The sequence below is a fragment of the Rattus norvegicus genome, chromosome 2 (assembly GCF_036323735.1).
Source record: "Rattus norvegicus strain BN/NHsdMcwi chromosome 2, GRCr8, whole genome shotgun sequence".
In the NCBI taxonomy this organism is placed as follows: Eukaryota; Metazoa; Chordata; class Mammalia; order Rodentia; family Muridae; genus Rattus; species Rattus norvegicus.
The window spans coordinates 109,498,129-109,511,914 of record NC_086020.1 but is presented as its reverse complement, the minus strand read 5'-3'; the positions used below and the strand labels follow the sequence as shown (position 1 = coordinate 109,511,914).

The 13,786-nt window shown below is 39.1% G+C and overlaps 1 protein-coding gene and 1 non-coding gene across 6 annotated transcripts in view; one reads left to right on the top strand and one right to left on the bottom strand.

Moving 5' to 3' along the window:
• The window catches only part of Naaladl2 (N-acetylated alpha-linked acidic dipeptidase-like 2), a 1,352,651-nt gene that overhangs the window by 408,736 nt on the left and 930,129 nt on the right, over positions 1-13,786 (top strand). The window lies entirely within an intron of this gene.
• On the bottom strand, positions 8,904-9,050 carry LOC120101275 (small nucleolar RNA SNORA48). The gene has a single exon (XR_005501649.1). It is a non-coding gene; the product is annotated as a small nucleolar RNA SNORA48 (small nucleolar RNA).

Below are 13,786 nucleotides of genomic sequence, written 5' to 3'. Positions count from 1 at the left end.
TAAAAGCTATGTATGGGGACACGAGTCTTAACACATGGTGTAAAAACTCAGGTTATTGAAGGCACAGGTAAAAGGCGTTTGAAAACTGTGAACCTCAGGTAGGTATCAAAGCACTGAGACATAAGTGAAGCAGTCTGTAGAAACAGGGACACTGCACAGCAGAGCCCTGAGCTGTGAAAGGCAAAACTAGGAAGATTGGGTTTTATTTTCCTAAGTGGAGAAGAAATTTGTAAATTTTAGTGAAGGGAGGAAACATCTTTGTAGTTCTTGTTTTGTGTGTGCATTTTGCCATTCAGGCAGCGTGCAATGCATTTGTGTGCCCCATACTTGTAGAAGCCAGAGGACAACTCGAGATGCCATCTTCAGGTTCTGTTCACTTTCTTTTCTGATCTTTCACTGGGACCCAATGTTCAACTAAAACCAGTGCAGCCTGGGCAGGCAGACTGATAAGCTTCACGACTGTGCTTCCTCCACGGACAACATTGTGGCAGATTGTGGGTATGAAAGTCAGGTCCTCAAACCCTGACTGAGACATCTCAACTTTATGTTTTAAGAGAAATACTTTTCATCTTTGCTGTTGGAAATAATTAAAAATGACAGGATGTTTATTTTCATTGCAGCCTCAATTGTTAAAAATTATAATACTGTGTTTAAAGAGTTATGATTAAATTAATAAGTTCCTTGGGATAATCTTTTAAAATGCCACATATTAACATGAACACATTGTATGTATGCATATGTAACTGATATTGTAGTTATGCCAATGTATTTATTTATTATACTAGCATTTACTTTACATGTTTTCCTTTTAAAACAACTCTATTACCTTTCTGCAGGAGGAAATCTCTTTAAGCATATGAATTCTTGGGGTGTTGGCAATAATCACTTCAGCTAATACCTATAACTATGAATAAGCATAGTTATTTCTTTTGGACTTATTTATTCCTTTTCTTTTCAAAACACTTACACATATGTAAACTACTAAGCTTATCTAGGAATGGTTCTCCTCCTTCAGTTAACATTTCTTTATAACTTCAGCTTTATGTATAAAAGTGTGTATTGTAGGCTTTTGGTGAAGAATAAATTGCACAGAATATGTAATTTGTCCAACTTCTCCAACTGTACTATGCATTCAATATTTTTGTCTTAAAGATCTTTGTAGATTCACAAAGTTAGTTATTTTAACTTGAATCATCACAACATATTGTTCCAATGAAAGTCAACCTTTATTCTTTTTTTTTAACTTATTTTTCTTGGATACTTAGTGTATTTACATTTCAAATGTAATCCCCTCACCCCTTCTCCCATGTCCCCTCCTGCTGCTTCTATGAAGATGCTCCCACCTACCAACTCCTACTTCAACATCCTGGCATTCCTCTACACTGCAGAAAGATCTTAGACAGGAACAAAAGCTTCTTCTCCTGTTGATTCCAGACAATGCCATCTTCTGCTACATATGAGACTGGAGCCATGGGTACTTACTTCCATGGTTCTTTGGTTGGTGGTTTAGTCCCTGGGAGCTCTAGTGGGGTGGGAGGGTCTGCTTGGTTGATATTGTTCTTCATCTTATGGAGTTGCAAACCCTTTCAACTCCTTCAGTCCTTTTCCTAACTCTTCCATTGGAGTCCCCATGCTCAGTCCGATGGTTAGCTGCAAGCATACTCATCTGTATCAGTAAGACTCTGGCAGAGCCTCTCAGAAGATACCAATATCAGGCTCCTGTCAGCAAGTACTACTTGTCATCAGGAATAGTGACTGCGTTTGTTTGCTGCATATGGGATGGATCACCAGGTGGGGCCATCTCCCTGACCTTTCATTCAGTCCCTGCTCCATTCTTTGTCCCTGCATTTCCTCACATGTGTTGCTGTAAAATTACAAAAAATGCTGTCTTTTACCCCACACCATATCTGGCACTGAAGTGCCCCAAGACATCTGGTAGATATCTTCATCTCAATCAGCAAAGCCTCCCACCTCTTTGCTCTATCCCATATCACACTGCAGATGTCCTCCTCCTGAGCCTGGCAGCAATCTCTCCAACTATCCAATTCCCAAGGCAGGCCACTACTAAGCCAAACACTCACATCCCAGTTTTGTGGCAGGCCAGCATGTCCAACCAGCACACACTCTCTTAAACTCAAATTGCCACTTGAAAGAACACACAACACAATAACTTCTGATCTTACCAACAACACACAATTTGCTCATCTAGACATACAAAGTCCTGTACACATTCATCCCTTAAGAATATTCATAACAACCTGTAAATGTGCAGAGAGGAATTTTAACATCTGCCTCCATGTTCTCTCTGCTGCTTCTCCTTCTACCTTGTTCCAGTCTCCTCCCTTCTCTAAAACTTTTCTCCAACCCATCCTTCCTTCTCATCCAATGACAGGCATCTTTCTATCTTGTACCTGCCTTCATCTATATAATGACATCATCCTACACACATGAGTATTTTGTTCCTTTTTCTAGGAAGGACTGAAGCATTCACATTTTGGTGTTCCTTCTTCTTGAGCTTCAGATGATCTATGAATTGTTTCTTGGGTATTCGAAGCTTTTGGGCTAATATCCACTTATCAGTGAATGCCTTTGTATTGAGGAATGAGTCTACTGATGATAAGAGATATTAAGGAATAGTGATGATTCTTTCCTGTTATTTTTGTTGTTAGAGGTGGAATTAAGTTTGTGTGGCTATCTACTTTTGGGTTTTTTGAAAGAAGATTAATTTCTTGCTTTTTCTAGAGTGTAATTTCCCTCCTTGAATTGACTTTTTCCATCTATTATCCTTTGTAGGACTGGCTTTGTGGAAAGTTATTTTGTAAATTTGGTTTTGTTATGGAATATCTTGGTTTCTCCATATATGGTAATTGAGAATTTTGCTTGAAATAATAGCCTGGACTGACAGTTGTGTTCTCATAGGGTCTGTATGACAACTGCCCAAGATCTTCTGGCTTTTGTAGTCTGGTGAGAAGTCTAGTGTAATTCTGATAGATCTGCCTTTATATGTTACTTGACCTTTTTCCCTTAGTGCTTTTAATACTCTTTGTTTGTTTTGTGCATTTGATGTTTTGACTATTAAGTGACAGGAGGAATTTTTTTCTGGTCCAATCTATTTGGAGTTCTGTAGGCTTCTTGAATGTTCATGGGCATCTCTTTCTTTAGGTTAGGGAAATTTTCTTCTATGATTTTGTTGAAAATATTTACTGGTCATTTAAGTTGGGCATCTTCACTCTCTTCTATACCTATTATCCTTAGATTTGATCTTCTCATTGTGTCCTGTATTCCCTGGATGTTTTGGGTTAGGAGATTTTTGCATTTTCTTTGAATATTGTGTCAATGTTTTCTACTGTATCCTCCCTCTGCCCCTGAGATTTTCTCTTCAATCTTTTGTATTCTACTGGTGATGCTTGTATCTATTACTCCTAATCTCTTTCCTAGGTTTTCTATCAAGGGTTGTCTCTATTTATGATTTTTTTATTGTTTCTATTTCCATTTTTTAGATTCTGGATGATTTTGTTCTATTCCTTCACCTGTTTGGTAATGTTTTCCTGTAACAGTTTAGGGATTTTGTGTTTCCTCCTTAAGGACTTCTACTTGTTTACCTGTGTTATACTGTATTTTTTTGTTTGTTTGTTTGTTTTTTTGTTTTTTTTAACTTTATCCAACCACTTTTATTGGACAACAATGGTGCGAGAACCTTCTTCTATACCAAAATATATAACAGATGAGCTATTCATGGTTTTATTGCTAGAGGCAAGATTCTGTTACACAGATGAAATAGGCAGAATCCAGTGCCTTTTAAAAAATGGCTGCTATTACAATTCCATGGATTTCCTCATAACCTGTAGCTAAGACTCACAGAAAGAAGGTGGCTTTTCCTGGTATAGAATGACTACTGGAAAATTCTCTAGTTCTCCTTAATGTATGTGGGGTATTATCAGTATTATTAAGACACAGAATGTCAATCAGGAAAAATTCAGTCTGAATGTAAGACATAATATTCCGCCTACAATGCACAGGACTCATTTTTTATTATTATGGGGAGGAATTGTGACCACTTTTCCTGCCTTGGCTTATGAATCTCATCTGGATAAAGTTTTGCACATTCTTTTAAAAAAAAAAGATTTATTTACTTACTGTATGTATGTGAGGACACTGTTGCTGTCCTCAGACATACCAGAAGAGGGCATTGGATCCCAGTACAGATAGTTGTGAGCCACCATGTAGTTGCTGGGAATTGAACTCAGGACCTCTGGAAGAGCAGTCAGTGCTCTTAACCACTGAGCCATCTCTCCAGCCCGGTTTTGCGCTTTCAGATTAACTATTGTTTATATTGTTTGCATTGATCATTACAAATCTTGTTACAGCATATATACAATGTATAGATAGGTATACAGGTATACGTGTGTGTGTGTGTGTGTGTGTGTGTGTGTGTGTATGTGTGTGTGTGTGTATACTAAAGGTTCTCCAACATAAACTATTTAAAGATTTTATTTTCCCTGTGTGTGTGTATGTGTGTGTGTGTGTGTGTATACTAAAAGTTCTCCAACATAAACTTTTTTAAAGATTTTATCTGTGTGTGTGTGTTTCTGTGTGTGTGTGTACATATATGTGTGTGTGTTTCTGTGTGTGTGTGTACATATATGTGTGTGTGCTTCTGTGTGTGTACATATATGTGTGTGTGAGTGTGTGTGTGTATGTGTGTGTGTGTGTGTGTGTGCATGTGTGTGTTGAGGAGGCCAGGAGAGGGTGTCAGATCCCCTGGAGCTGAAGTAACAGGCCATTGTGAGCTGCCTTATGTAGGTTCTGGAACTAAGCTCTAGTCCCAAGCTATCTCTCCAGGTTCCATCATAAACTTTCTAACAGATTTGAGTCCTAATACTGAAGACAGTCTGTAGGTTGATGTCATTATGCAAGTAAAGGCAGACACAAGATAAAATGAGGCCTGTCATTGGATGAGAAGAAAGGGAGGCAGGAACAAAGTTTTAGAAGGAGTAGGAGAGGCAGAAAGGAGGAGAGAGGCAACATGGAGGCAGACATAATCCATCCTCACTGTGCATCTCTACCTAGATACAGGTTGTTATGACTATTTCTTAAGGGATAGATTTCTATAGATCAATTTTTTCTTATGTAGGTGGGTGGTTTATATTTTTTCAATTGGTTGTGAGTTTATTGTGTGGATGCATTGTGGACTGAGAATTTAACATATAAATCTAATGGTTGGGTTAGTTTGTGGAGTCTTGATTTTACTGGGTAGTTGGGAGTTTATAATTTAACTACCAGGGGCAGTTGCTGGGAGTGTGGACAGAGTCCATGGCAGGGAGCCACTATAGGCCAGCACCATGCTGGACTTCTAGAGCCCTGATTTTACCGGGTATCTGGAACCATAGAGTTCTTGGCTAGCAGAGAGCCGCTGGGAGAGACACTAACCAGAGATAAATTATAGCTAGTTCCATATGGCCCTCCGGTGCTGGAACTCACACTAGGGAGCAGCATGGCAAGGTGCCACGCTGGAATGGCTTGCGAGCCACCTGGGCCTGAGAGTACTTGGGGGCAGCATAGAGCTGCTGAGATAAAAGTACCCCGCAGTGCTGTATGGCCCTCTGGGTGCCGGCACAAGCACGGGATATAAAAGGCTCAAAAATATTTTTAGGAATTTGCCGCAACAACAGTCATCCCAAAACACATTGCTTGCTGTGGGGGTACAAAGTCTGAGCCCTTCCCCACTCTGAACTGTAAAGCCCCTGAGTGATATGCCTGGGTGCAGGTTAGACCTCGGAAAGTGTCAGCTGCTGCCCCAGAAAAAACGATCCAAGTGGCAAGATGCCAGCAAAGTGGTATTCCAGTCCACAGGGTCAAGTACTTGGAACCTCATGCTTCTGTGTCATGACACCCAGATAGAGGACAATCAACATGAGCGTTCTGAGTCCCCAGGATTCCCTGTCCACCTTGAACTGTCTCCCTAGTTGAGGGTGGTCGGCGAAGAGAGAAACATGGAGAACTGAGCTCATCTCAGACTGACAGCATTAGTTCCAGAGGAATAACAAGGGTTACATCCACAGCTGTGATGTCATACACTGGCCTCCTGGTGCTTCAGAGATCTCCTCTGGGGTTTTTTTAAGGAGTTATTTATGTCCTTAAAGTCCTCTATCATCAGCAGGAGATTTTAAATCATGAGGTGTTCTTTTCCGGTGTGTTGGGATATTCAGTGCTTGCTGTGGTTGGAAAACTGGGTTCTGATGATGCCAAGTAGCCTGGTTTCTGTTGCTTAGGTTCTTGTGCTTGCCTCTCACCATCTGGTTATCTCTGATGTTAGTTGTTCTTGCTCTCTCTAACCGGAGCTTGTCCCTCCTGTTGGCCTGTAAGTCTGTGATATTAGGAGTGAGAGCACTCCTGAGAGTCCAGCGCTCTCCTGTTAGGCTTTGGGTCTGGTGGGCTCTGGGTGCAGATGGAGACTGAAAGAGCCTTTATTCTTTCTTGATGCTCAGTGAATACATGACAAACTCTGAAGGATATATGCATGTAGAATCCAAGAAAGGCATATGACTAGGAAGGTAAAGAGCCAACCTCATCAGTAGTACCTAACTTTAAAAAAAATTAGTAAATTTTGGTGAAGAAAAAAAAGAAACCTGGAAGTTTGGAAAATCAATAGATTTTAGATTCTTATTCTCAGTGAATAAAAAATTCTTATTTGTATCATGTGTACTGTTCCTCATTCATTTAGGATGATTCTGAATACTTATGGCCAGGAATAGGAAGAGTAGTTATTGTAGTCTACATTTTTGCATGTCTAAAATATATTTGAACAAGTTTATGTATTTTCTCTTTGTTTAATTTTTATACTGCAGAATCTTATTTTGTATGTACCACAGGCCTGATTTGCCTGAAGCTTCTGAGTATTAGGATTATAGATTGGGACCACTGTGTCTAAAAATAAATAAATATTTTGAATAAATATCATAGAAATAGTTTTAAAAAAGAACGTACATTATAAACTAAATAGAATAAATGTTCTATCCTCTAAGTAAAAGGGATATTTGAAATTCTCCATTACATGCATTTCATTTATGTTTGAATTAAACATCCTGATTTTTAGTTAATAAAATTCTTGCTATGCTACTGAAAACTAGATGGAACATAGTTCATTCTTCTTTATATTTAGAAGAACAAAGTCTTCTTGAACTAAGATGTATATGTTGCTGGATCAATCAGACCACATGTTGATTACATGCCTGCACTTGGCTCCTACCTAAAATTGCATAAAATGTTTGTGCAACTATCTGCAACCCTGTAAAATCTCTGAAAAACCTCAAGTTTGGAAAACAACGTTTTCCCAATGTTGTCCTAAGAAACAACGTTACACACAGTGCAGAATAGAGTGTCGGCATATTCCACCTATGTGTGGTCCCTGGAGCCCTACACTTAGAGCTTTGGTACCCATAAAGAAGGCAATGACTGATTCTGTTACTTTCTTATCCATAAAATTCACAAAAGTCTAGGGACAAGTTTGGTTCAGGATGAGTTTTCAGGAGGTTGAACTCTGTAAAGCACTTAGTAGCTTCTGCTATAACTATCATTTTATGAACAAACTTATTTAATTTTTAATTAATTAATTATTCTTGTCTCTTTTAATATGATTAATGATTTTTTGTGAGTTTAAAACCATGTACGCAAGTTCTGCTCATCTCCCTGTCACATTATACCAACCCTTTGCTCTCCCAACCTCTCCCCAAAATAACACACACACACACACACACACACACACACACTCCACCACCACCACCACCACCACCACCACCACCACCAACAACAACAACAACAACAATAGCAACAACAACAATTCATAGAAAATACCCCACCGTGGAAGCTGTATTATGTTCCACCGTGTTACAGAGTATATCCCTCTGTCACTGGTTTGAGATTTCTGGCTTCTATGACACCATCAGTATTGGAGAGCCTGCAGCTTTGGAACAGCAGGTCTGGCCCTTTCACAAATCTCAAGTCTTCACAGATAATATAGATTTTTGGATGTTGCCCATCTAGAGCCTTAGATTTGGGCCTGGATGAACAGCCCGACAGTTCTCCTTTATCTGTACCACTAGGGTGAATGCTCCAGCACTGCTCTGGCAAGACCACTCAATGCTACCATTGGTAGGAGGCACAGTCAGCTCTCTTGCTCTCTTAATCTGGGGGGCTTACTCACTGTACCACCTCCAAATCTGGGTTCACTATACTGCTCAAGCAAGGTGAAGGGCCCAACCTCCTAAATTTCATAATCTGGAAGGGAGGATCTGGACCAGCTCTCCTACTCTCTGTGGACCAGCTCTCCCAACTGTCACAGATCATGAGAGGGTAACTAGACAAAGACATCACCACATCCTACACCTATGCCATCTTGCAACAAAGAGTCCATTGGCTGGAGGCAGGGTCAGCTCTCTTGCTATTATGCCCTCCAGGTTATCCTTCCCTGGAGAGGTACAAAGCCTGTTATCCTGAGTACTGCAGCCAGCTATGGACAGGGTCCATTCCCCTCTTTTCATTACCTTGGGGACAGTTCTCTCAACTGCCACAGGTGGGGCAGTAGGGGCATCACCCCCTCACCCATGCCACCTTACTCAGATGGGTGACAGAACCAGATCTCCTGGGCTCTTGCCATCATGGCTGGCTCATCCACATTCCCTTGTCCCCTCTATCAGAGCCAGCCCTAATCTACTGGCCAGGTGAGGTGAAGGACCTGCTCTCCCAAGTGCTGTGGACAGCGATGGGCAGAGACAACTCTCCACAAAGCTCCCACTGTTGAGATGTGGAGCCAGCTCTTCTGTGTGAGGCATCCAATGATGGGCAGGGTCAGTTATGCACAGCCCCTGGACATCCACTGGATTTTATTTAATTTGATTTTAATTTTATGAATTCTAGACATAAGAGATAGCTTTGGCTGCCAAGTCAGGCATCATGCTAGGATGAACGAAGCACATCCATCTGCTCTGCCCCTGACTAATATAAGATCAACACTGTCAACAAGGTGTCTCCTTAAACTTTGTCAGGTGGCATAATTTTATTAATATTATTATTATGTACCTATTTGTGTGCATGTCATGGGGGAGTGAATGCATGCTAATATGCATATGTGGAGCTCAGAGAACAACCTTCAACCTTTACAAGGGTTTCTGTCATCAAACTCAAATTGCCAACCTTCTGGAGACAAGTATTTTTTATAAACTCAGGTTATCTCACTGGGTCTTGCTTCATTTCAGAGATAAAGTCAGGAAAGTTTAGAAAACTTTGGTATAGCATGATATTACTCCTTGGAACAGAATGGGAGATTATTACAAGTACTTATTTAAAGAAAAGGAATGAGTACCAAAGCATTAGACCCTCTGCAATGGGGAGCCACTGCCTGAACAAATTTCTCATTTGTGTACTCAGATGACATGTGAATGATCTGAATGGTAGTTTTTCATGTGCTTATCCTTGGAACTCAGGCAGATCTCTGAGTTCACAAACAGACAGCAATATCCTGCATAAATATAACAAAACAAAACAAAAACAAACAAAACAACAACAACAACAATACAAACTTTTTTTAAACCTCTTTTCTGTCATAGAAATGATGGAGTAAATTAGCCATGAACTTTCATTTTGTCGGATTTTGAACATGTACACTGATGTCAGAGCTTCATAGTTTGTTAGGAAATTTGAAGAAATATAATCATGTTTGCAATCTCAGGCTCTGATGGCAGCCCACGGGACAGCCAACAATGCTACTTTCTCCAGAGTTGAACATTCCATTTCTTTCTCCGCAGGAGCTGATGCAGTACCACTTAGTGTATATGAACAGCACATCATTAGCCAGGCACCACCAGATCTTCAAAACAAAGAAACTGCTGAAGCTGAATTAGATGCTCTCCCTCTAGGAATGAACACAATGATGCCATATCACACCAAGACAGTCAAGCAGGGGCACAGAAAAGCCACAGTTAATTTCATTTATTTCCAAACATTAGAGTTTTCATGGTAGTTGTTCATTTTACCTCCTGTCCGTAACTTCCCAGGTCTAGCAACCATTACTATCAGAAAGATATGTGCACAGGTGGTCAAAAGAGAAATTAAATCTAATAGAATTTAATGATACAAAAATTAGTAGTCATTGGGATCCTTATGTAAGTATTGATAGCTGGGCTTGATTTCAATTTCCACTAAGCTGTTGCATTGACATAGTTTAAAAGCAGAAAAGTACTTTAGAGTTTCCTTTTTATGGTGTGTTGTGGATTTTATCTAACTAAACACTACATGAAATTGCTAAGATTTCATTTTGAGGCAATGGCTTAGAGTAACATAGTCAAGATGACAGTTAATGTAATGTTATTTGAAGAGGATTACTTCATAATTAATAATACACAAGGGTGTTTGTTGGGTGGCCCTTCTGAACTTTAATGTCGTTTTGCCTTTCTAATTAGGAATGGTTCTTCTGAATAATAAAACCATTTCTTTTTGGAGAGGGAATTCTGGGAAACACTGGCTGTACAGGTTTTATTGTTGTTGTTTGTTTGCTTGTTTTTCTCTCGATTTTGAGCAACTCTTTGCTGTGTTTCTGCCCATGTATGTGTGAATGTATTCGCACATGCTTGAATGTCCACAGAGGCCAAAAGGTCACAGAATACCCTGAAGCCAGAATGATAAGCAGCAGCAAGCTTCAGAACCCCTCTCTGAGGAAGTTATTTATGCATAGAAGAGCAGCTCTTGACTACTGAGACATTTTCCCAGCCTCAGCACTCACAGATTTTGCTCAGTACAGACACTCCTTTTCAAAGCTTCCTCAGAAGTCTGTTTCTTTATGATGATATGTGTGATGGTTAAATTTTAAGAAAATGATTTTGAAAATTTTAGCACCTTAGTTAAACTTGATCAATGATTTCTCCTTCCTAGAGCTGTCCACTTTGTCCTGTGAGAGAGAAAAATAAAGTGATATCAGGGAAGACATTTGTTGTACCCTAAAGGCCCTTCACTTTTAAATTATAAAGGACACCTATATTCTATAAATGCATTTGCTTTGCGTAACAACAAACAGTGAATTAAAAAATGGGATATTCATTCTGATCAATGCATTTAATGAACAACATTTGAGTTTGAGACCTGGCTGTAACTGGATACCCTTTGCAGGTCTTGTTGTTTTGCATGCATATATTTAGTATCTTTTCATCCTATTGTATGGAACTTTCACAGCTATTATGGTCTATGGTTTCCCAACTCTTGAAACTGTCTTAGACACACATATTACAGACAAAATACGAATTGAATCTGTTAGCATTGCGTGTGACAAAAAATCCTCATTAATATTGGCCAGCCCACTTCTTCATAACTCTATATTTATTTCTAGGGCTGCATCTGTCACTGGAGCTTCTATTACTAAGAAAAAAATCTCTATTTTTGTTTTTACTTCCTCTGGGATTTACCAACTTTATTATGAAGTACTCTTATATTATATTAAAATATATTAAGCTTCATAGTTAATTGACTCAGACCAATTACGTGTGAAATTAGTAAATAAGTGATCCATCTGTAAATTCTACAAATTTTTCTGACAATTCTTAAATCTGTGAACTCTAAGTCCAGAAGAGCAAATAAATGTGTTTTCAATTTTTTTATTCAGTAATAACTGCACCCCATGAATCCTTAAGTATCACTCTGTTGGCTTTGTGATATCATAGGTTCAACCATTAAAAGTATTAATTAAGTACAGCTATGCAATGCACATTTTAAATAGACAAGAGAAAGAGATACTCATTAACCAGAAACATATCTTCCTATTCCAGTGGATATAATACTATGTAGCAAATACAACAGATTAATTTTTGGAAGAATATTTTTATGAGTAAACAGATATTATTGTTTATGATACTAATAAATTTGCCTGCTATCTGTTATAGTGGAACGTTAACAAGATGTGTGAAGAAGTCTGGACTGTGCTAAGAACAGTTGTGGTGTTTCAAATGACTGTAATGGATGTTAAAGATGGGGTTTTCTTTTCAGTTTGATTCATTCACTTGAGACATTTCTCAACTTGAAAAGATCTGCATATTCAAAGGGCTTCCTGTAATGTTAACTTGATGCAGCTGTTCACACAAAGGTTGGAAAACCCACTGAAGAAGCGGTTCCCTTTCATATTTAATGTCCTGGTTGAACAAATGCCTTTGCCATGGCTGAGCTCCAAGTCAGGATTAACGAAGGACGAGATCATATAGTTTCCTGGGTGTTCTTTGGAGCTCTTACAAGCTGTTGGCAGGTGTATCAAACTTTCTTTCATTCCTGAAGAACATAAGCCCAATTCCTAACCAAATTCTGATTTTTGGTGTTTTTGACACATGGAGAAAATTAAAACTGACACAGTGACATTGTGAGTCCCCATCTTCATTGGAAACATCAGTTGCATTTCCAATATCCCATTTTAAGTATCTTAATTATTGATGACTGGTGGTGGACATGACTCGTGGTAATAGCGCAAAGAGAAATTTCACACACACACACACACACACACACACACACACACACACACGCGCGCGCGCGCACGCACGCGCGCGCACGGAGAAGCAGCAGCCACCATCACCAACACCACCACCATAACAACAACAACAACAAAAATACCTTTAGCAGGCTTGTTTGAAGGGTCTAGAAGGAGAGTGTGGCTTCTCCTATACTTCTGACCAAAGACGAATCAATCTCTATTCAGTGAAGGCTGCCATCCTTGACTAAGCATGAAGCTTTAAGGGGAACACACACAGAGGAGGGCAGCTAAATCAATCTTGAAACCAGTGGGGTTCCAGATGTCATAGCCAGTTATGTTTTGCTGTAATCTTTTTAGAAATCTGTTCTTTTAAAATGAGAGATGTAGTGTAGATGCAGATGGAGGAGGGGGTGAGGAGGAAATGGGAAAGAAGAGGGAGGGAAAACTGTAATCAGGATATATTTTATGGAAAAAGAATCTAGTTTCATTGCAAAGGGAAGCACATTTATATTTCATAAGTTGATACTTTTTTACGTGATTACTGGGATTTTGTAATTTAAACCCATGCATTTTCTCTTCCTATAGAACATTACTTCCCTATAAGTACCCTTTATTTAATGTCATTTTTTAAACAAACCACTGAATGTAATTAAGGTGGCTTGCTGGAGCATTAATGGGAGGGGATATTTACTACAATAAGGGTTATATATCAGTGGCTGTCTCAGTGAAGGAAAGGACCCATTTTTCTGTCAGTGATGGCTGAAACCACATGAGCATGTCTTCTCCCTTTGCACAGTGAAATGAGGACTGGTCCAGTCTTGCTCTGATCTTGCTCAGCGTGATCTTTCTTGTATGTACATTTTTCCTTCAAATGTTTAGACTACAGTGTTAAAGTTGAAACCACTCTGGTAGTTTATATACATGTAAATTTATGTATTAACTTCAAGATAATGAAGTTGCAGCATGCTCTAATGTTTAAAATTCATTTAAGAAATAGCTTATTAATCAATTTTTGCAATATGAAAATTAGCTAATGAGGAGTCACTCTACATCATAAGTTAGGTGGTAATATTATACAGGTCTCAAGATTCATAATCACTTCATATGTTTTTTTTGTTGTTGTTGTTGTTCCTTTGGGCTTCTATTCACTTACTTTTTGAGAAGTCTAGAGATTGAATGTAGGCCCTCATAAAATAGACAAGTGCTCCATCCCAAAGCTCCATTTACTTTGTGTTTTGAAACATGGCTTCACTAAACTTTTTAGGATGGTGGTGAATGCCCTCT